The sequence below is a fragment of the Triturus cristatus genome, chromosome 6 (assembly GCF_964204655.1).
Source record: "Triturus cristatus chromosome 6, aTriCri1.1, whole genome shotgun sequence".
NCBI lineage: Eukaryota > Metazoa > Chordata > Amphibia > Caudata > Salamandridae > Triturus > Triturus cristatus.
The window spans coordinates 1696658834-1696683405 of NC_140589.1; positions in this window are offsets into that span (position 1 = coordinate 1696658834).

The following is a 24572-nucleotide window of genomic DNA, read 5'->3' on the forward strand; positions in this document are numbered from 1 at the left end:
ACCCTTGGGGGTCCTTCAGTGACCCCCTGACAAAGGCTAGGGGGTCAGGAACTGTCCACCCTGCCCCCTTTTCACGTTCTCCACCTTTGTTTTTCACTGCCTCAGACTGCGAGAGACAAAATGGCGGCCGCCACTTCCTGATTTTGACCGATTCGAATGTTTACTGACATCTAACAACCAATCAGAATTGCGCTCGCGCACGGCATGGTGCGCGCACAGTGGGTGCACGGTGCGCGCGTATAGATATTGATATGGTTTTAAATGCTATTTTCTCAGGAAATACTGAACAGATTTACACAAGACCTTCAAAAGGCACTTCCTTGACCTTATGGCTACCTCTCTGCCAAATTTCACGTAATTCTGTTCAGCCGTTCAGGCTGTACCTTCGACTAAAAGTCCTATGGAAAAATGCATGGGGAAAACGTGTTTTGGGACCCCCCTTTTTTCTTGTCCCCCGCTTGACTAATCACCCCGAGACTTTCAGGGTAGGAGCGGAGCGGAGCGCCCCACCTATTTTGAAAAATTCGCGAGGATTCGTCAACCGGCACCAAAGTTATTCAAAATAGAATTTTCAGATTTCCTATGGAAACACGGTCCTAACTATAACTATCTACTGGCGACCGCCAGTAGATAATATATATATATTCACTTAAAAAACCATAGGTTTCACACATGTTATAGTTAGCTGGACATTTCCCTCATAAAAAACCAATGAAATTCCCCCGTTATAGTTAGTAAAGGGAACTATAACTCACGCGACCGCAATCCACTGCTGATGACGTCAGATATTACATCACTGTATTTATTCACTTATTTACCCATTTTCCTTTCCTTTAACCTTTAGCTATACATATTTAATAAATATTTATTTTACAGAAAGACACATATGTCATCAGTGATGTAATATCTGACGTCATCAGCAGTGTATTGCGGTCGCGTGAGTTATAGTTCCCTTTACTAACTATAACGGGGGAATTTCATTGGTTTTTTACGAGGGAAATGTCCAGCTAACTATAACATGTGTGAAACCTATGGTTTTTTAAGTGAATTTGCAAGGTTTTTTAAATGCTAATTCCTAACTATAACGTGTGTGAAATCTATGGTTTTTTCAGTGAATTTGTACGGTTTTTTAAATGCTAAGTTATGTAATTATTATTTAATTTTTATTTTTTTTTAAGGTTTTTCACCGTGCGCGTACCGTGCACCCACGTTACGCCATTCGCGTAATTTTCACGTTTCTACCATGCGCGCACGGTAAGCGCACTCCGCGATTTTTCGTAAAAATATTAAAAACATTTATGGCCCTTGGGGGTCCTTTGGGGACCCCCTGACAATGGCTAGGGGGACAGGAACTGTCCACCCTGCCCCCTTTTCATGTTCTCCACCTTTATTTTTCACCTCCCTCGGACTGCGAGAGACAAAATGGCGGCCGACACTTCCTGGTTTCGACCGATTCGAATGTTTACTAAGATCTAACAACCAATCAGAATTGCGCTCGTGCACGGCAGGGTGCGCTTACCGTACGCGCACGGTGCGCGAAAATAGATATATATATGCTTTTAAATGCTATTTTCTGAGAAAATACTGAACAGATTTACACCAGACCTGCAAAAGGCACATCCCTGACCTGAGGACTACCTCTCTGCCAAATTTCAAGGTTTTCTGTTCAGCCGTTCGGGCTGTAGCGCGGACTAAAGGTCCTATGGGAAAATGCATGGAGAAAACGCGTTTTGGGACCCCCCCTTTTTCTCAGCCCCCGCTTGACAAATCCCCCCGAGACTTTCAGGGAAGGAGCGGAGCGGAGCGCCCCACCTATTTTGAAAATTTCGCGAGGATTCGTTTATCGACGCAAAAGTTATTCCAAATAGAATGTTGCGGATTTCCTATGGAAACACGGTCCTAACTATAACTATCTACTGGCGACCGCCAGTAGATAATATATATATATATATATATATATATATATATATATATATATATTCAGTGAAAAAACCATAGGTTTCACACATGTTATAGTTAGCTGGACATTTTACTCGTAAAAAACCAATGAAATTCCCCCGTTATAGTTAGTTCAGCTAACTATAACTCGCGCGCCCGCAATGCACTGCTGATGACGTCACATATTACATCACTCATGACATGGTCAGTGACATCACTCATGACATCACTGATGACATCTCAAATGACATCACTGATGACATCACTGATGACATCATCCAGTGAATGTGTGTTTTTCTGAAAATTAAATATGTTTTATATATGTATATCTCAAGGTCGATGGAAGAATAAATGGGTATATTACTGTCTAAATGGATGATTTCTTTTTGAAAAATTGATTGTGTAACTGACTGATTAAGTGTATCATAGTGAATACATGGCTTAGTGAGTAATGTTTAAATATGTATATATTTGTATCATTTTTTCACTTTGTGTATAAGTGGCTGCATGGGTTGGTGAGTAGCTACATGGGTGTCTATATAGGTTATTAGTTGGTTTTTTGAGTATCAGTATGAGTGTCTGCATGGTTCGGTGGGGGGTATGACGTAGTGCATAGGTGCATGAATGAGTGACTCACTGTTTGTATGTGTTGAACAGAGCATGTGTGCAGGACTGCATGGGTGGATGAGTGTGTGTATGGGTGTGTTAGTGAGTGAATGACTGTCTCAATAGTGTCTTTATGAGTAACTACATATGTTTAAAACTAGTATATGTGACTATTGGTTTATATATGTGAGTATATGTGAGAGTGAGAGATTGAAAGAGTTCCTGTATGAATAAGTATGTATTTCTATAAGTGATTGTTTAAAAGACTAAGTATGTGTAAGTTTCTGTAGAAGTAAATGTGGTGGTGTGTGTATAACTGTATATGCAAGTAAATGTATGTTTGATTCTTTATTAGCATGAGTGACTATGTGTGTGAGTAGCTCTATGGATGAGTGGCGTTGTGTAACAGGATGTATAGGTGTATGAGTACATATGATAAGTGAGTACATGTATGAGTGACTGTATTGGACTGTTGGTGAATGAGTGGATGTGTATGTGGATCTTAGAATTACTGAAGAGGTTGTTGTAACTGTTATTGGTATGTCCATTGTTTTGTAAATTTTAGTCTCTATTTTTGAATGTGTGTATCAAAGGTTATATTAGGGGAAGAGGAGGTCTGCCACTCTATCACAAGGATGATGTCATCAGTGATGTCATCAGTGATGTCATTTGAGATGTCATCAGTGATGTCATGAGTGATGTAATATGTGACGTCATCAGCAGTGCATTGCGGGCGCGCGAGTTATAGTTAGCTGAACTAACTATAACGGGGGAATTTCATTGGTTTTTTACGAGTAAAATGTCCAGCTAACTATAACATGTGTGAAACCTATGGTTTTTTCACTGAATTTCTAAGGTTTTTTAAATGCTAATTCCTAACTATAACGTGTGTGAAACCTATGGTTTTTTCACTGAATTTCTAAGGTTTTTTAAATGCTAATTCCTAACTATAACGTGTGTGAAACCCATGGTTTTTTCAGTGAATTTGCACGGTTTTTTAAATGCTAATTTTTTTTTTTTTCTTCTATTTTTTTTAACATATTTTTATTTTAATTTTCTTACCTTTTATAAAGACTATGGTTAAATTTTTAAAATTCTTTAATATGTTTTTTTTTAATATATTTTTTAAAATAAACATGTAAAATTTATTTGCATTCCTTTTTTTCTATTTTTTTTTTTTTTTTTAGTACGCGTACCGTAAGCTTACGGTAAGCGTACGGTTTACGCAACGCCCGTAATTTTTCTACGCTGCTTGCGTATAGTTACGCAATTTGCGTAGCCGCGCGTACTCCGCGTGGGACGCGTGCGCGCGTACGCTACACGCGCACGTTACGCGGAAGTGTCGGGTAGTGACTGTTATGCGCATGTGCGCGTGAGCGTGTCTTTTTTACGAGCATGCGTAGTTTTGCCGTAAGCGTACCGTAAGCGTACCGCAAGCGTACGGTAGGTTATGTGATCATGAAACACAACTTTTGATTGGTTGAAACTACTTTCAGTTCTAGAACTCTCCTACACCACAACCATTCCTCTCATTTCTGCTTGTGATCCCTTAGGAGAAGGAGCTGGGTTGTCTTTGTGATACGATGGCAGAACAGCAGAGCTCTTCTGAGAGTGAGGCTAGCACTAGCAGCACTGTTTTGAGGCAGAGAGCGAGGAAACAAAAGCCCTCTTATGTATGGGATTATTTTACTTTTCCTGAAGGCCAGCAAAAGGTGAATGCACCCTTAGTAACTTGCAAGCTGTGTCAGCGTGTACTTTCAAGAGGTAATCCTGACAGGAAGTATTCCTTTGGGAATCATACCATGAAGAGACACCTCAAGGATGTACACAGAAGGACACATGGTCATCTTTTTGGAGGTAACTCTTCAGAAAGACAAGCAAGTACATCCACAGCAGCTCAGCCTGGACCATCATCTGCAGAGCTGACTCCTTCTTCTGCAGGTCAGGTGAGCCCTTCATCTGTGGGGAGAGCATCTCCTTTTGCTGGCCCTCTGGAAATGAACCCTCGATTTCGGAGGGTTGATATTCGATGCGCCTTTTGTCAAGATCTAATTTGCCATAGGGAGACCAGTGTTTCCCTAGTGAACAACAAAATAGATCAGCACACTTGTCGCTTTGAATAATTTTCCCATTCTTTCTTTCCTCTGTCCCTGCATGAACACAACGGTTCTTTTAAGAGCCAACCTTATCTTTCATCTTTTTTTTACATATGTTTTTAAAAACTTTTTTTTTATTTTTTTTTTACCGTACGCGTACGGTACGCGTACTTTTTTTTTTTTTTTTTTTTAAAAACACTAAAAATCAATTATCACATTACAAGGTCCTTGAGAGACTACAATTATTATTATTGACTTACCATACCCACTCAAAAAAATATTTATTCATTTGTTTTTTAAAAAAATAGCTTTAAAAATGGTTCTAGTTTTCGAAATTTTTCTATATCAATCTGAAAAAAAAGAAAAAAGTATTAATATTTTTAAAACATTTTATAATACAGTACACATATTTACATATTTTTCAAAAAATATTTTTGCCTTATTTTTGCTGTTTTCAGAATATATTGCATTTCACTATAAATTGTGAAAGCAATTCAGTACAGACATTTTGTACATTTTTCTTTTTTTTGAATATGTTCCTTAGAAAATCTTTTGTTTGCTTACCAGAAGATTTTTTCTTCCTCCCAACATCAGCATCTTCTACTAACTTTGATCCTCTAGTTGTCTTCAAATATAGTTTTTTTTTTAGCGTTTTTTGAACTCTGGATTTTGTAGGCATCTTAAATTTTGTTCACTGCTCTTCAGCAATACCTGAAAAAAACTAAAAAAAAAATTCCTTTATTTTATTTAAATATATTACTACATTTCTTTTCACAATAGTCACAAAACGAAATTTCTTTGCCAATTTGAATGCACACTTACTGCTCTTTTTTTTGGGCAAGTGAAAATCACTTTTACAGACTGACACATTATGAAACCACTTTTCAGATTTTTTAAAAAGCCCATGTCCAGACTGCTACACTCCAGCAAGGGCAACCAGCCTTAGTGATGCTGAATGTATTTGCATTACAGACTGAAACCTCAAAACCCCACTCGCTTCTAAATACTGTGCATGATTATACATGGAAAGGAGCTGGGTGTGTGCTAAGAGTCTGCTTCTTCCCCCAAAAAATCGCTCCCCCTTTTTCCTACTAATGCAACTGTGAAATCACCAGAGCAAAACGCAATAAATCTCTGCCTGTAATTCCTATTTCCACACAGAGTCATGTTTTCACATTAGTCCCAAAACGAAATTTCTTTGCCAATTTGAATGCACACTTACTGCTCTTTTTTTTTGGCAAGTTAAAATCACTTTTACAGACTGACACATTATGAAACCACTTTTCAGTTTTTTTAAAAAGCCCATGACCAGACTGCTTTTTCAGACCACCACCATGTGTATCCTCAGTGACTGCCTACACTCCTTCAAGGGCAACCAGCCTTAGTGATGCTGAATGTATTTGCATTACAGACTGAAACCTGAAAACCCCACTCGCTTGTAAATACTGTGCATGATTATACATAGAAAGGAGCAGGGTGTGTGCTAAGAGTCTGCTTCTTCCCCCAAAAAATCGCTCCCCCTTTTTCCTACTAATGCAACTGTGAAATCACCAGAAAAAAACGCAATAAATCTCTGCCTGTAATTCCTATTTCCACACAGAGTCATGTTTTCACATTAGTCCCAAAACGAAATTTCTTTGCCAATTTGAAAGCACACTTACTGCTCTTTTTTTTTGGCAAGTGAAAATCACTTTTACAGACTGACACATTATGAAACCACTTTTTTGATTTTTTTAAATGCACATGTCCAAACTGCTTTTTCAGACCACCACCATGTGTAACCTGGGTGGCTGCCTACATTCCAGCAAGGGCAACCAGCCTTAGTGATGCTGAATGTATTTGCATTACAGACTGAAACCTGAAAACCCCACTCGCTTGTAAATACTGTGCATGATTATACATGGCAAGCAGATGGGTGTGTGCTAAGAGTCTGCTTCTTCCCCCAAAAAATCGCTCCCCCTTTTTCCTACTAATGCAACTGTGAAATCACCAGAATAAAACGCAATAAATCTCTGCCTGTAATTCCTATTTCCACACAGAGTCATGTTTTCACATTAGTCCCAAAACGAAATTTCTTTGCCAATTTGAAAGCACACTTACTGCTCTTTTTTTTTGGCAAGTGAAAATCACTTTTACAGACTGACACATTATGAAACCACTTTTTTGATTTTTTTAAATGCACATGTCCAAACTGCTTTTTCAGACCACCACCATGTGTAACCTGGGTGGCTGCCTACATTCCAGCAAGTGCAACCAGCCTTAGTGATGCTGAATGTATTTGCATTACAGACTGAAACCTGAAAACCCCACTCGCTTGTAAATACTGTGCATGATTATACATGGCAAGCAGATGGGTGTGTGCTAAGAGTCTGCTTCTTCCCCCCAAAAATCGCTCCCCCTTTTTCCTACTAATGCAACTGTGAAATCACCAGAAAAAAACGCAATAAATCTCTGCCTGTAATTCCTATTTCCACACAGAGTCATGTTTTCACATTAGTCCCAAAACGAAATTTCTTTGCCAATTTGAAAGCACACTTACTGCTCTTTTTTTTTGGCAAGTGAAAATCACTTTTACAGACTGACACATTATGAAACCACTTTTTTGATTTTTTTAAATGCACATGTCCAAACTGCTTTTTCAGACCACCACCATGTGTAACCTGGGTGGCTGCCTACATTCCAGCAAGGGCAACCAGCCTTAGTGATGCTGAATGTATTTGCATTACAGACTGAAACCTGAAAACCCCACTCGCTTGTAAATACTGTGCATGATTATACATGGCAAGCAGATGGGTGTGTGCTAAGAGTCTGCTTCTTCCCCCCAAAAATCGCTCCCCCTTTTTCCTACTAATGCAACTGTGAAATCACCAGAAAAAAACGCAATAAATCTCTGCCTGTAATTCCTATTTCCACACAGAGTCATGTTTTCACATTAGTCCCAAAACGAAATTTCTTTGCCAATTTGAATGCACACTTACTGCTCTTTTTTTTTGGCAAGTGAAAATCACTTTTACAGACTGACACATTATGAAACCACTTTTTTGATTTTTTTAAATGCACATGTCCAAACTGCTTTTTCAGACCACCACCATGTGTAACCTGGGTGGCTGCCTACATTCCAGCAAGGGCAACCAGCCTTAGTGATGCTGAATGTATTTGCATTACTGAGTCCAACCTCAAACCCTTAAACTATTCTTTTTTTTTCCAGTGCACCTTAATTTATCGTGAAAACATAGTCCATATTATTTTACATGTTCCTCACATTTAAATTTCTCCCAAAACAGAAAATGATAAACGCAACTTCAACAAAAAGAATTTCCATTTCTATTATTCATTTCTTAATTTACCATATACATCTCCTCTCAAACTCTAACCTCACCTTTAAAATTAGTTAGTTGTGAAAGAAATGTGGCACTCAAACAGCAGATTATCAGAGCCAGGATCTCTGTTCTGTTCACCTCTCTCCTCTCAGCAGAACCAGATAATGGCAAACTTTCCCTCTATTTTTCCACACATATACATGTAAGTTTCAAATCTCAGTGCTTCCCCCTTTTTTTCAAATGTAATCACACATTTCTATTGGTTGAAAACCAACCCTTTTCCAAAAGTACCCTTCCCCCAACTTGACTTCTGCCTAGTACCCTTCCCCCAACTTGACTTCTGCCTGCTACCATAGCAACAGCTCATGGAACACTGCTGTGTGGAGTTAGGTCAGAAGTTCGCCACACAATGTTTCAATTCCACAGAGCAAGAGTGCTTGACTTTTCAAACCTAACAGCAAATCCATAGTACTGTTCTTTGGTAACACATTTTTTTGTACCAATACAAAACATGCTTCTATTAATTTACACATACAGCCTAGTTTTTATTCTAGAATGGTATGAAACAGCTAATCAGTTCTTTTTGTTTTGAAAAAAATATGTATGCCTCCATTTCCAAACTGTCTTTCTTTTCATATTGCCATTCTACTGAAAGACACCTCCTGAGTGCATCCAGTTCTCCTTTGAAGATGTTCACAGTGTGGATTGTAGGGCACAGCTATGTCTTCTGGAGTGAAAAGTTTGCAGAGAAAACAGATATGGTGAGAGACCTTGCTTTGCCAAATGTAGACATTAAATGGATTGGTCAGAGAGGGTTAAAGTGGCACCAATTGATGCCATTGGTGAAATCCTTCATGCAAATCCAACACCCTGACCTCATAATAGTGCACTGTGGTGGCAATGACCTAGGCACTTTGACTGGGGTAGGTCTGGAAATGCTTATGAAGGACACCTTTGCACAACTGTTTTCACTTTTCCCTAAAACTGCCTTTGTGTTTTCCAACATATGCCAAAGGCAAAAATGGAACTGGTCCAATCATTTCTGTCCGCAGATTGACAAAGCAAGAAAGCACGTCAACAAATCTGTTTCTGCTTTCCTCCGTGACTATGGTATGGGTGCCATTTACCACAACAACTTGCGTTATGACATGCAAGACATTTATAGAGGAGATGGTGTGCACTTCAATGATGAAGGGAACAGAGTCTTCCTCTTGAACCTTAGACTCTGCATCGGTACTTACTTGTAGGTACCACTAAAAAAATGACTTCATAAACACAACAGCTCTTTTTAGAGCTCCCTAATATCTAAACTCTTAAATCTGCATTTCATTTCTTTTTTAATTTCTTTTTTCTTCCGTACGCTTACCGTAAGCTTACCGTACGCGTACCCCGTGATTTTTTTAAAAATCAATAAATGTTTTCTTTGTACTTTACAGTCCTTCTTTGACCCCCTCACAAATGTAAGGGGGTCTGTAACTCTCCTCATTGCCCCCTTTTCTTGTTTTCACTCTTTTTTTTCTGAGTGAAACACACAAAATGGCGGCCGCCGCTTCCTGGTTTCGGCCGATTCGAATGTTTACTAAGATCTAACAGCCAATCAGAATCTCGCTCGCGCACGCCATTTTTCTTCCGTACGCTTACCGTAAGCTTACCGTACGCGTACCCCGTGATTTTTTTAAAAATCAATAAATGTTTTCTTTGTACTTTACAGTCCTTCTTTGACCCCCTCACAAATGTAAGGGGGTCTGTAACTCTCCTCATTGCCCCCTTTTCTTGTTTTCACTCTTTTTTTTCTGAGTGAAACACACAAAATGGCGGCCGCCGCTTCCTGGTTTCGGCCGATTCGAATGTTTACTAAGATCTAACAGCCAATCAGAATCTCGCTCGCGCACGCCATTTTTCTTCCGTACGCTTACCGTAAGCTTACCGTACGCGTACCCCGTGATTTTTTTAAAAATCAATAAATGTTTTCTTTGTACTTTACAGTCCTTCTTTGACCCCCTCACAAATGTAAGGGGGTCTGTAACTCTCCTCATTGCCCCCTTTTCTTGTTTTCACTCTTTTTTTTCTGAGTGAAACACACAAAATGGCGGCCGCCGCTTCCTGGTTTCGGCCGATTCGAATGTTTACTAAGATCTAACAGCCAATCAGAATCGCGCTCGCGCACGCCACCGTACGCGTACGGTAAGCGTACCGTAAGCGGGCTCAGATATATATATTGATTTAAAGGCTATTTTCTCAGAATCTACTGAACAGATTTACACCAAACCTACAAAAGGCACTTCCTTGACCTACGGACTACCTCTCTGCCAAATTTCTAGTAATTCTGTTCAGCCGTTCGGGCTGTAGCTCTGTCTAAAGGTCCTATGGAAAAATGCATGGGAAAAACGCGTTTTGGGACCCCCCTTTTATCTCAGCCCCCGCTTGACGAATCCCCCCGAGACTTTCAGGGTAGGAGCGGAGCGTAGCGCCCCACCTATTTTGAGAAATTCGCGAGGATTCATCGACCGGCGCCAAAGTTATTCAAAATAGAATGTTGCGGATTTCCTATGGAGAAGGGGTCCTAACTATAACTACCTACTGGCGACCGCCAGTAGGGAATATATATATATATATATATTCAGTGAAAAAACCATAGGTTTCACACATGTTATAGTTAGCTGGACATTTTACTCGTAAAAAACCAATGAAATTCCCCCGTTATAGTTAGTTCAGCTAACTATAACTCGCGCGCCCGCAATGCACTGCTGATGACGTCACATATTACATCACTCATGACATGGTCAGTGACATCACTCATGACATCACTGATGACATCTCAAATGACATCACTGATGACACCACTGATGACATCATCCAGTGAATGTGTGTTTTTCTGAAAATTAAATATGTTTTATATATGTATATCTCAAGGTCGATGGAAGAATAAATGGGTATATTACTGTCTAAATGGATGATTTCTTTTTGAAAAATTGATTGTGTAACTGACTGATTAAGTGTATCATAGTGAATACATGGCTTAGTGAGTAATGTTTAAATATGTATATATTTGTATCATTTTTTCACTTTGTGTATAAGTGGCTGCATGGGTTGGTGAGTAGCTACATGGGTGTCTATATAGGTTATTAGTTGGTTTTTTGAGTATCAGTATGAGTGTCTGCATGGTTCGGTGGGGGGTATGACGTAGTGCATAGGTGCATGAATGAGTGACTCACTGTTTGTATGTGTTGAACAGAGCATGTGTGCAGGACTGCATGGGTGGATGAGTGTGTGTATGGGTGTGTTAGTGAGTGAATGACTGTCTCAATAGTGTCTTTATGAGTAACTACATATGTTTAAAACTAGTATATGTGACTATTGGTTTATATATGTGAGTATATGTGAGAGTGAGAGATTGAAAGAGTTCCTGTATGAATAAGTATGTATTTCTATAAGTGATTATTTAAAAGACTAAGTATGTGTAAGTTTCCGTAGAAGTAAGTGTGGTGGTGTGTGTATAACTGTATATGCAAGTAAATGTATGTTTGATTCTTTATTAGCATGAGTGACTATGTGTGTGAGTAGCTCTATGGATGAGTGGCGTTGTGTAACAGGATGTATAGGTGTATGAGTACATATGATAAGTGAGTACATGTATGAGTGACTGTATTGGACTGTTGGTGAATGAGTGGATGTGTATGTGGATCTTAGAATTACTGAAGAGGTTGTTGTAACTGTTATTGGTATGTCCATTGTTTTGTAAATTTTAGTCTCTATTTTTGAATGTGTGTATCAAAGGTTATATTAGGGGAAGAGGAGGTCTGCCACTCTATCACAAGGATGATGTCATCAGTGATGTCATCAGTGATGTCATTTGAGATGTCATCAGTGATGTCATGAGTGATGTCACTGACCATGTCATGAGTGATGTAATATGTGACGTCATCAGCAGTGCATTGCGGGCGCGCGAGTTATAGTTAGCTGAACTAACTATAACGGGGGAATTTCATTGGTTTTTTACGAGTAAAATGTCCAGCTAACTATAACATGTGTGAAACCTATGGTTTTTTCACAGAATTTCTAAGGTTTTTTAAATGCTAATTCCTAACTATAACGTGTGTGAAACCTATGGTTTTTTCACTGAATTTCTAAGGTTTTTTAAATGCTAATTCCTAACTATAACGTGTGTGAAACCCATGGTTTTTTCAGTGAATTTGCAAGGTTTTTTAAATGCTAATTTTTTTTTTTTCTTCTATTTTTTTTAACATATTTTTATTTTAATTTTCTTACCTTTTATAAAGACTATGGTTAAATTTTTAAAATTCTTTAATATGTTTTTTTTAATATATTTTTTAAAATAAACGTAAAATTTATTTGCATTCCTTTTTTTCTATTTTTTTTTTTTTTTTTTAGTACGCGTACCGTAAGCTTACGGTAAGCGTACGGTTTACGCAACGCCCGTAATTTTTCTACGCTGCTTGCGTATAGTTACGCAATTTGCGTAGCCGCGCGTACTCCGCGTGGGACGCGTGCGCGCGTACGCTACACGCGCACGTTACGCGGAAGTGTCGGGTAGTGACTGTTATGCGCATGTGCGCGTGAGCGTGTCTTTTTTACGAGCATGCGTAGTTTTGCCGTAAGCGGACCGTAAGCGTACCGTAAGCGTACGGTAGGTCATGTGATCATGAAACACAACTTTTGATTGGTTGAAACTACTTTCAGTTCTAGAACTCTCCTACACCACACCCATTCCTCTCATTTCTGCTTGTGATCCCTTAGGAGAAGGAGCTGGGTTGTCTTTGTGATACGATGGCAGAACAGCAGAGCTCTTCTGAGAGTGAGGCTAGCACTAGCAGCACTGTTTTGAGGCAGAGAGCGAGGAAACAAAAGCCCTCTTATGTATGGGATTATTTTACTTTTCCTGAAGGCCAGCAAAAGGTGAATGCACCCTTAGTAACTTGCAAGCTGTGTCAGCGTGTACTTTCAAGAGGTAATCCTGACAGGAAGTATTCCTTTGGGAATCATACCATGAAGAGACACCTCAAGGATGTACACAGAAGGACACATGGTCATCTTTTTGGAGGTAACTCTTCAGAAAGACAAGCAAGTACATCCACAGCAGCTCAGCCTGGACCATCATCTGCAGAGCTGACTCCTTCTTCTGCAGGTCAGGTGAGCCCTTCATCTGTGGGGGGAGCATCTCCTTTTGCTGGCCCTCTGGAAATGAACCCTCGATTTCGGAGGGTTGATATTCGATGCGCCTTTTGTCAAGATCTAATTTGCCATAGGGAGACCAGTGTTTCCCTAGTGAACAACAAAATAGATCAGCACACTTGTCGCTTTGAATAATTTTCCCATTCTTTCTTTCCTCTGTCCCTGCATGAACACAACGGTTCTTTTAAGAGCCAACCTTATCTTTCATCTTTTTTTTACATATGTTTTTAAAAACTTTTTTTTTATTTTTTTTTTTACCGTACGCGTACGGTACGCATACTTTTTTTTTTTTTTTTTTTAAAAACACTAAAAATCAATTATCACATTACAAGGTCCTTGAGAGACTACAATTATTATTATTGACTTACCATACCCACTCAAAAAAATATTTATTCATTTGTTTTTTAAAAAAATAGCTTTAAAAATGGTTCTAGTTTTCGAAATTTTTCTATATCAATCTGAAAAAAAAGAAAAAAGTATTAATATTTTTAAAACATTTTATAATACAGTACACATATTTACATATTTTTCAAAAAATATTTTTGCCTTATTTTTGCTGTTTTCAGAATATATTGCATTTCACTATAAATTGTGAAAGCAATTCAGTACAGACATTTTGTACATTTTTCCTTTTTTTGAATATGTTCCTTAGAAAATCTTTTGTTTGCTTACCCGAAGATTTTTTCTTCCTCCCAACATCAGCATCTTCTACTAACTTTGATCCTCTAGTTGTCTTCAAATATAGTTTTTTTTTTAGCGTTTTTTAAACTCTGGATTTTGTAGGCATCTTAAATTTTGTTCACTGCTCTTCAGCAATACCTGAAAAAAACTAAAAAAAAATTTCCTTTATTTTATTTAAATATATTACTACATTTCTTTTCACAATAGTCACAAAACGAAATTTCTTTGCCAATTTGAATGCACACTTACTGCTCTTTTTTTTGGGCGAGTGAAAATCACTTTTACAGACTGACACATTATGAAACCACTTTTCAGATTTTTTAAAAAGCCCATGTCCAGACTGCTACACTCCAGCAAGGGCAACCAGCCTTAGTGATGCTGAATGTATTTGCATTACAGACTGAAACCTCAAAACCCCACTCGCTTCTAAATACTGTGCATGATTATACATGGAAAGGGGCTGGGTGTGTGCTAAGAGTCTGCTTCTTCCCCCAAAAAATCGCTCCCCCTTTTTCCTACTAATGCAACTGTGAAATCACCAGAGCAAAACGCAATAAATCTCTGCCTGTAATTCCTATTTCCACACAGAGTCATGTTTTCACATTAGTCCCAAAACGAAATTTATTTGCCAATTTGAATGCACACTTACTGCTCTTTTTTTTTGGCAAGTTAAAATCACTTTTACAGACTGACACATTATGAAACCACTTTTCAGTTTTTTTAAAAAGCCCATGACCAGACTGCTTTTTCAGACCACCACCATGTGTATCCTCAGTGACTGCCTACACTCCTTCAAGGGCAACCAGCCTTAGTGATGCTGAATGTATTTGCATTACAGACTGAAACCTGAAAACCCCACTCGCTTGTAAATACTGTGCATGATTATACATAGAAAGGAGCAGGGTGTGTGCTAAGAGTCTGCTTCTTCCCCCAAAAAATCGCTCCCCCTTTTTCCTACTAATGCAACTGTGAAATCACCAGAAAAAAACGCAATAAATCTCTGCCTGTAATTCCTATTTCCACACAGAGTCATGTTTTCACATTAGTCCCAAAACGAAATTTCTTTGCCAATTTGAAAGCACACTTACTGCTCTTTTTTTTTGGCAAGTGAAAATCACTTTTACAGACTGACACATTATGAAACCACTTTTTTGATTTTTTTAAATGCACATGTCCAAACTGCTTTTTCAGACCACCACCATGTGTAACCTGGGTGGCTGCCTACATCCCAGCAAGGGCAACCAGCCTTAGTGATGCTGAATGTATTTGCATTACAGACTGAAACCTGAAAACCCCACTCGCTTGTAAATACTGTGCATGATTATACATGGCAAGCAGATGGGTGTGTGCTAAGAGTCTGCTTCTTCCCCCAAAAAATCGCTCCCCCTTTTTCCTACTAATGCAACTGTGAAATCACCAGAAAAAAACGCAATAAATCTCTGCCTGTAATTCCTATTTCCACACAGAGTCATGTTTTCACATTAGTCCCAAAACGAAATTTCTTTGCCAATTTGAAAGCACACTTACGGCTCTTTTTTTTTGGCAAGTGAAAATCACTTTTACAGACTGACACATTATGAAACCACTTTTTTGATTTTTTTAAATGCACATGTCCAAACTGCTTTTTCAGACCACCACCATGTGTAACCTGGGTGGCTGCCTACATTCCAGCAAGGGCAACCAGCCTTAGTGATGCTGAATGTATTTGCATTACAGACTGAAACCTGAAAAGCCCACTCGCTTGTAAATACTGTGCATGATTATACATGGCAAGCAGATGGGTGTGTGCTAAGAGTCTGCTTCTTCCCCCAAAAAATCGCTCCCCCTTTTTCCTACTAATGCAACTGTGAAATCACCAGAAAAAAACGCAATAAATCTCTGCCTGTAATTCCTATTTCCACACAGAGTCATGTTTTCACATTAGTCCCAAAACGAAATTTCTTTGCCAATTTGAAAGCACACTTACTGCTCTTTTTTTTTGGCAAGTGAAAATCACTTTTACAGACTGACACATTATGAAACCACTTTTTTGATTTTTTTAAATGCACATGTCCAAACTGCTTTTTCAGACCACCACCATGTGTAACCTGGGTGGCTGCCTACATTCCAGGAAGGGCAACCAGCCTTAGTGATGCTGAATGTATTTGCATTACAGACTGAAACCTGAAAACCCCACTCGCTTGTAAATACTGTGCATGATTATACATGGCAAGCAGATGGGTGTGTGCTAAGAGTCTCCTTCTTCCCCCCAAAAATCGCTCCCCCTTTTTCCTACTAATGCAACTGTGAAATCACCAGAAAAAAACGCAATAAATCTCTGCCTGTAATTCCTATTTCCACACAGAGTCATGTTTTCACATTAGTCCCAAAACGAAATTTCTTTGCCAATTTGAATGCACACTTACTGCTCTTTTTTTTTGGCAAGTGAAAATCACTTTTACAGACTGACACATTATGAAACCACTTTTTTGATTTTTTTAAATGCACATGTCCAAACTGCTTTTTCAGACCACCACCATGTGTAACCTGGGTGGCTGCCTACATTCCAGCAAGGGCAACCAGCCTTAGTGATGCTGAATGTATTTGCATTACTGAGTCCAACCTCAAACCCTTAAACTATTCTTTTTTTTTCCAGTACACCTTAATTTATCGTGAAAACATAGTCCATATTATTTTACATGTTCCTCACATTTAAATTTCTCCCAAAACAGAAAATGATAAACGCAACTTCAACAAAAAGAATTTCCATTTCTATTATTCTTTTCTTAATTTACCATATACATCTCCTCTCAAACTCTAACCTCACCTTTAAAATTAGTTAGTTGTGAAAGAAATGTGGCACTCAAACAGCAGATTATCAGAGCCAGGATCTCTGTTCTGTTCGCCTCTCTCCTCTCAGCAGAACGAGATAATGGCAAACTTTCCCTCTATTTTTCCACACATATACATGTAAGTTTCAAATCTCAGTGCTTCCCCCTTTTTTTCAAATGTAATCACACATTTCTATTGGTTGAAAACCAACCCTTTTCCAAAAGTACCCTTCCCCCAACTTGACTTCTGCCTAGTACCCTTCCCCCAACTTGACTTCTGCCTGCTACCATAGCAACAGCTCATGGAACACTGCTGTGTGGAGTTAGGTCAGAAGTTCGCCACACAATGTTTCAATTCCACAGAGCAAGAGTGCTTGACTTTTCAAACCTAACAGCAAATCCATAGTACTGTTCTTTGGTAACACATTTTTTTGTACCAATACAAAACATGCTTCTATTAATTTACACATACAGCCTAGTTTTTATTCTAGAATGGTATGAAACAGCCAATCAGTTCTTTTTGTTTTGAAAAAAATATGTATGCCTCCATTTCCAAACTGTCTTTCTTTTCATATTGCCATTCTACTGAAAGACACCTCCTGAGTGCATCCAGTTCTCCTTTGAAGATGTTCACAGTGTGGATTGTAGGGCACAGCTATGTCTTCTGGAGTGAAAAGTTTGCAGAGAAAACAGATATGGTGAGAGACCTTGCTTTGCCAAATGTAGACATTAAATGGATTGGTCAGAGAGGGTTAAAGTGGCACCAATTGATGCCATTGGTGAAATCCTTCATGCAAATCCAACACCCTGACCTCATAATAGTGCACTGTGGTGGCAATGACCTAGGCACTTTGACTGGGGTAGGTCTGGAAATGCTTATGAAGGACACCTTTGCACAACTGTTTTCACTTTTCCCTAAAACTGCCTTTGTGTTTTCCAACATATGCCAAAGGCAAAAATGGAACTGGTCCAATCATTTCTGTCCGCAGATTGACAAAGCAAGAAAGCACGTCAACAAATCTGTTTCTGCTTTCCTCCGTGACTATGGTATGGGTGCCATTTACCACAACAACTTGCGTTATGACATGCAAGACATTTATAGAGGAGATGGTGTGCACTTCAATGATGAAGGGAACAGAGTCTTCCTCTTGAACCTTAGACTCTGCATCGGTACTTACTTGTAGGTACCACTAAAAAAATGACTTCATAAACACAACAGCTCTTTTTAGAGCTCCCTAATATCTAAACTCTTAAATCTGCATTTCATTTCTTTTTTAATTTATTTTTTCTTCCGTACGCTTACCGTAAGCTTACCGTACGCGTACCCCGTGATTTTTTTTAAAAATCAATAAATGTTTTCTTTGTACTTTACAGTCCTTCTTTGACCCCCTCACAAATGTAAGGGGGTCTGTAACTCTCCTCATTGCCCCCTTTTCTTGTTTTCACTCTTTTTTTTCTGAGTGAAACACACAAAATGGCGGCCGCCGCTTCCTGGTTTCGGCCGATTCGAATGTTTACTAAGATCTAACAGCCAATCAGAATCTCGCTCGCGCACGCCATTTTTCTTCCGTACGCTTACCGTAAGCTTACCGTACGCGTACCCCGTGATTTTTTTAAAAATCAATAAATGTTTTCTTTGTACTTTACAGTCCTTCTTTGACCCCCTCACAAATGTAAGGGGGTCTGTAACTCTCCTCATTGCCCCCTTTTCTTGTTTTCACTCTTTTTTTTCTGAGTGAAACACACAAAATGGCGGCCGCCGCTTCCTGGTTTCGGCCGATTCGAATGTTTACTAAGATCTAACAGCCAATCAGAATCGCGCTCGCGCACGCCACCGTACGCGTACGGTAAGCGTACCATAAGCGTACCGTAAGCGGGCTCAGATATATATATTGATTTAAAGGCTATTTTCTCAGAATCTACTGAACAGATTTACACCAAACCTACAAAAGGCACTTCCTTGACCTACGGACTACCTCTCTGCCAAATTTCTAGTAATTCTGTTCAGCCGTTCGGGCTGTAGCTCTGTCTAAAGGTCCTATGGAAAAATGCATGGGAAAAATGCGTTTTGGGACCCCCCTTTTATCTCAGCCCCCGCTTGACGAATCCCCCCGAGACTTTCAGGGTAGGAGCGGAACGTAGCGCCCCACCTATTTTGAGAAATTCGCAAGGATTCATCGACCGGCGCCAAAGTTATTCAAAATAGAATGTTGCGGATTTCCTATGGAAAAGGGGTCCTAACTATAACTACCTACTGGCGACCGCCAGTAGGTAATATACGTAACATATTATCTTTTGTGATTACGCAAGGTACTATCATAGCGAGGATGCTTCTATGCCAGACCTAAAGCCTAAAAATGACAGCTAGGGCATTCCATTGAGCACAAACACCCCACTCATGCTCCTGCATATGCAAGAAGACAGTTCTCATGATTAAAAGATGGAGATGTTTCTGCAGTATGCATTGAAAAGGTTTGTCCATACACTTTGAAGTTCAAAAGATGAAAGAGAAGAGTGGCAAATTAATGATTTTAAGCTATACAAACCTATTTATAGAAACCTGAAATTGTCCAAGTCAGGTCTAAGATGCTCTGACAGACCTGGGTAATTTTATTTGACACTACATATTTTTGTGAAACTTGTCGTTTTATCTTTGCCAGTAATACTGCAGTACTACAAACAGAAGTGATGCAAGTTAAAAAGCGTGAACTGACCGACACTGAAGAACTTCACATAGGGCAACTTAAAAGCTACAAGACCCAGTTTGCCTCAATTCACACCCACATTAATTGTGCCACTTGCAAAGCTCTCAATCTTCCCAGGTTTATGCATGAGTGGCTCAGATTATCCAGGAAATGTTTCTTTGCATTCTAATACGTGTCGTTCCTGGTTATAGGTTTAAAACTATACATACCGAATGCAAAGAATATGGTTTAACTCTATGAGCTAGTGCATTCTCTGCAAAAACAGCACATCATGGAAACTGGAAGCGGCAGTTTACACGTCTCCCAGCTCTCTTAGTAATAAGTCTTCCACAAGTGCTTAAGGTCATTACCAGCATGTCAACTCCTCACAGTCATAGAAAACGCATTTTATTCTCTCTCGGGGTGCATTTAGCAAATCAAACCCTATAAACATTTTAACCACATGTCATCCCCTACTAAGGAGCCCCATCCTTTAAGTGGAGCTGTGGCCAACGACGGTCACTGTGGCTCCACGAGTTCAGCTTGGTAACTGTGGTATAACCTATGTGCTTTTGCATTTTCTTCCGCAGATATGGTGAAGGGGTATAAATTAATGTTTGATGACTGCCACATCTATATATTGGCAATCTTGTGGTATAGAGTGACTAGGTTCATTTGCATCTGGCTGTTGTCCTTTTCTGTAACTCATTGTGCTATTGCATTACTGGTGTAGTTTGCTCATCCTCTACAAGGATTGGCGCCCTCTGGCATTGCAGATGTGGCATACGAACACTGCATCTTTGCCTGGTGTTGAATCCACATGTCACTCAAGGTGCACATTGTCACTTCCATTCTGATGACTCACACTTTCCCTCTAGGGAGAAGATGCTCTGCACATACTGTGGTGGTGGATGCCTGTTTTCGAAGTGTGAGTTACTTGCTTGTCTTCATTACTTGTCATAGTTCCTGTTTCTACCATGAAGCACTGCTCCAAGTCATGTCATCGCTCTCCATCTTGTTGGAGGTGCGGGTGGTTCCATATGCAAACAAGGAGGGTTGCAGTCAACAATAAATGGAGGATTACTGCTCGGTGGTAAGCAGTAGCTGTGATGGCATGACTGCACAAGGGTGCAGCATAATGTCAGTGAGAAGGGATAGCCAGGAAGGGCCTGGTTAGGTCAATTGTTCAGTTCCACCATGTAGGTACGCCATTCCTCAGCAGTGTTGAGCCCTTGGTTTGTGGAATTTCAGTGTTCAATCTATGTGCATTCTATTTTCTGGAGAATGTGCATAACGTCACCGCCTCTCTCAGAGTTGCAAGCTGTGTCGATGACCAGCCACACTACACCATCCGTTGTATGGGTCTTTTCAACAAAATGGGCCACCATGGGTGCATTTGCCGCTACAGACCTGATTCTGCTTCAGTGATGGCATATCTGTTGGCATATCTGTGCTATTACTGGTTGCAAAGTCTGCCCTATGTACAGCAATTACATGGACACCATACACAGTAGACAACATTTCTTGAATTGCAGTTGGAAAATGACTTAAGCTCTACTTTAATAGATCCGTGTGCAAACATTTTGGTGTCAGATGTATATGCACAGGCTGGGCAGTTACCACAACGGTAGTGGCCTATCAATGGTGGGAGGCTCCAAACTGCCTCCAAGGTCGTATTAGTTTTGGGGGTCACGCCGTTGGTTATGGAGTGAACCAAGTGGTCCTTGATATTTTTGCCCCTTCTAAAAGCAAACATGGGTGGTTCCAAAGAGAGACCAGTGCTCTCTATGATGTGCCAATTTTTGATGACCAAATTGCGGACTTTGTTTGTGTGGGGGCAGAAGGTTGTAATGCACACCAGTTTGTCCAGTGACGTTTTTTCTTTAGTGCTAAGTAATTCTTCCCTTGGGCAGTGCCATGCATGCTTCAGCCCGGTTTTAAAAACCTTTTCAGAATAGTCCCTCAATAGTATTCTGTCTTAGACGATGTGGGTCTCTCTAAAATAGCCCTCCTTGTAGGTGCAATTCCTACGGAGGCGCAGGAATTGCCCAAATGTTAAGCAATCCCGGAGAGCCCTGGGGTGGTAGCTGTTGTATGCAAGTAGGGTGTGTCTCTGCATGGGTTTCCTGAAAAGGCTCGTGTAGAGTCTGCCTTCCTCTTGTTTAATAGTGAGGTCCAGAAATGCAATCTCTGTTTTGTGTATGTTGAGTACGTGAATGTCAGGAGTTTTTGGACATTGTTAAGGTATGTAATGAAGTTATGGAAGATGTGTTCGAGGCCTGACCAAATTAAGAAAATATTGTCTATGTATCGTTTCTAACATGCTATGTTGGCTCGGTAAAATTTGGTGCCTGAGAGTACAAATCTTTGTTCCAAGTCATTGACATAAATATTAGCCAGGTTGGGCGCAAAAACGGCTCCCACTGATGTAGCTGAGCACTGCAGTAAAGAAAATATTGTTATACTTGAAATAATTGTAATGCAGCACAATTTTCAAGAGTAACATAATAAGTTTCATGGGGAATCAATGAAAAAGTGTGTATAAAAAAAAGAGAGTCACAGGAAGAATGGCCACCAGCGCACAATATGGGATCTGTGAGGAAGGCTGCTCGCCCGTGCTCTGGGGATATCAGCCACCGTGCTTGCGTATTCCAAGCTCCTTATACCACCAGTGAACTTGAGATACATGAACTTGAAAATTGTGTCCCCCACGCTGAAACTCCATTGGATTCTTCAACACAGTCAGACTGAATCGTCTTAGAGAACATTATTAGTGAAACATATATGGAATGGCCTATGGCTCACAGAACCAGTGAGTTTTTAATTCTGCATATCGACTACAGAATACAGATTAGTCACAATACCGAGGAATAAATAGAGAAAACAAATCAACCCAAATCAACCAGTAAGTTTAGATTTTCTATACCTAACTCCACATATATATATATATACTAATGGAGTACATATATCTTCAGGCCATGTAGCTGTAAAGTAAGTACACTTACCTTTCAATATTTTGTCACTCGATATTCTTCCCTTGATATTCTTCATCACGCTTTTCTGGAGGCCAATGTTCAATAATAGAATCAACCAGGGAAGCTGCTTACACCATAATAAAGTGAGATCACACTTGTGCCAGATTTACACCTGAATATTTATGTGTGTTTAGAACCTCATAGCACCTGGTTTAGAATCGTGTAGTTGATTGACATTTCCTATGTGTTAAATTTTACTTTAGTGAGTCATTAAACACTTTTCTTCAAACAAAGAAAAGCACCTGGATGAACAGTACTTGTGTCTGTCATTTCAAAGCTGTTGTCTCGAGAGGGACTTTGTCCCTCATCAAATGGTTGTCATGTGTTCTGGCAGGATTTGACTCAGTGTATTTTATTGCTCGACACCAGATAGTTGCATGCTCCATACTCATTTACTAGAATGTGGCAAAGAAGCGTGGATGAGCTAGAAATGCCCAGAATACTTCTAATTTTCAACACAACTCTACTCTTCCTTGTCATACTCTGGCACTGCTCCTATCTACAAAGTATAGTAAGTCCTTTGATTTCCTTTCCGTTTGATGGAGCTTTATGTGTTAGAATTTGTTGTTCGTCACAATTCTGGGTATAAGAGGAGATCCTCAGTGGGTTAAGCGGGCTCAGAATTGATTCAGGAACAGCCCGAGAGAGCATAGTGACAGTATCTATTAGTAATATGCTTGAAGCTATGGCAATTATGGGCTCACCAGAGGAGGCTGAAGATACCCATACCAGGAGAGATAAGATTGATGAAACAGGTGAGGGGACTCCAGGGAATGCAGACGATTCCTTGGCTGGTATTCTATTGGGGTTGAAAAACGAAATCAAGACTCGTTTCGAAGTCTTGGAGGCCAATCAGGTCAGCATACAAGTCTCATGCTCGGAGTTAACCCAAAGCTAGAATAGGTCACCCTCCGTACCAAGATCTTGGAAGACGAGGTGGGGTAAATTAAACAAGATGTGACAAAAAATGCCTCTGAGATCTCTAAACTGGCCAAGCAAAAGCACAGCCTAAGGGATGACCTTGAGAGATTGGAGAACCATTCCTGAAGGAATAATTTAATATTTTTGAATATTCCGGACGCTGAGGAGGCTTCAGATATGAAGGCCTTTAAAATCAATATTCTTCAGAACACGGTTCTAAAGGACAATATCGATATAAACCTCAAGCAAGAAATTCAAAGAACACACTGGGAGCCCTTCCGCCACAACCCCCTTAGGATCAAACCCAGGAAGATCTTGGTGAACTTCCTCTCCTACATTGTTAAAGAGGCAATTCTCAGTGGGGCCCTAAAGAATGGACCATGTCCAGTTAAAGGTTTTTCTGTAGTGTTTAGATCGGATATCTGCAAATCTACAGAACAAAGGCAATGTGAGCTTGGAAATAAGATGGAGGAACTAAGGAAGCTTGGGGCTAAGGTCCAACTTAACTTTCCCGCAATGCTTTGCATAATGTAGGACAATCAAATGTACAATTATCGCTCTGTGGGAGATGTTGACACACTAATAGATTCTATGTTATGTTATGTTAACCTCTTTTCATAGCACGCACAGCTACTAGAAAGTGTCCCGGCGCGAAAGCCAGAAGAAAAAGAGGAAGGGAAGCTGGCAATAACAGAAAGAAACAGTGCCTCAACAGGCCATTACTTAAAAAGCAGAGTTTTAATTGTTTTTTAAATTGCCTAAGGCTCTCCGTGTTCTGTAATTCCAGGGGCAGGGTATTCCAGGCCCTGGCTGCTTTCACCAAAAGAGAGCAGCCACCTAACCTAATCAGACGAAATCTGGGAACCATCGCAAGGTATTGACCCATCGAACGAAGCTGCCGAGAAGGCTCATAAAACGAAAAACGTTTCTAAGGTATTGAGGCCCGGTCTTATAGAGAGCACCACGGGCTAATACCAAGGACTTAAACTGTACTGGCTGCTCAACCGGGAGCCAATGTAACTCTCGAAGATTCTGACTAGCACTGGATCTACCTGGCATGTCCAGTAAAGTTCTAGCCGTCACGTTCTGTACAATCTGCAGCTTTTTTAACTGGTAGGCCGGAAGTCTGATATACAAGGCGTTGGCATAGTCTAACCTGGACAAAATAAGCGCCCGGGTTACCATTTCTTTAGCCTTTTTAGGAAGCAATGGCAAGAACTTCTTAAGGCGTTTAAGCATGCCGAAACACGCACCCGCTAGTTTGCTAATCTGGGTCAGAAATCTCAAG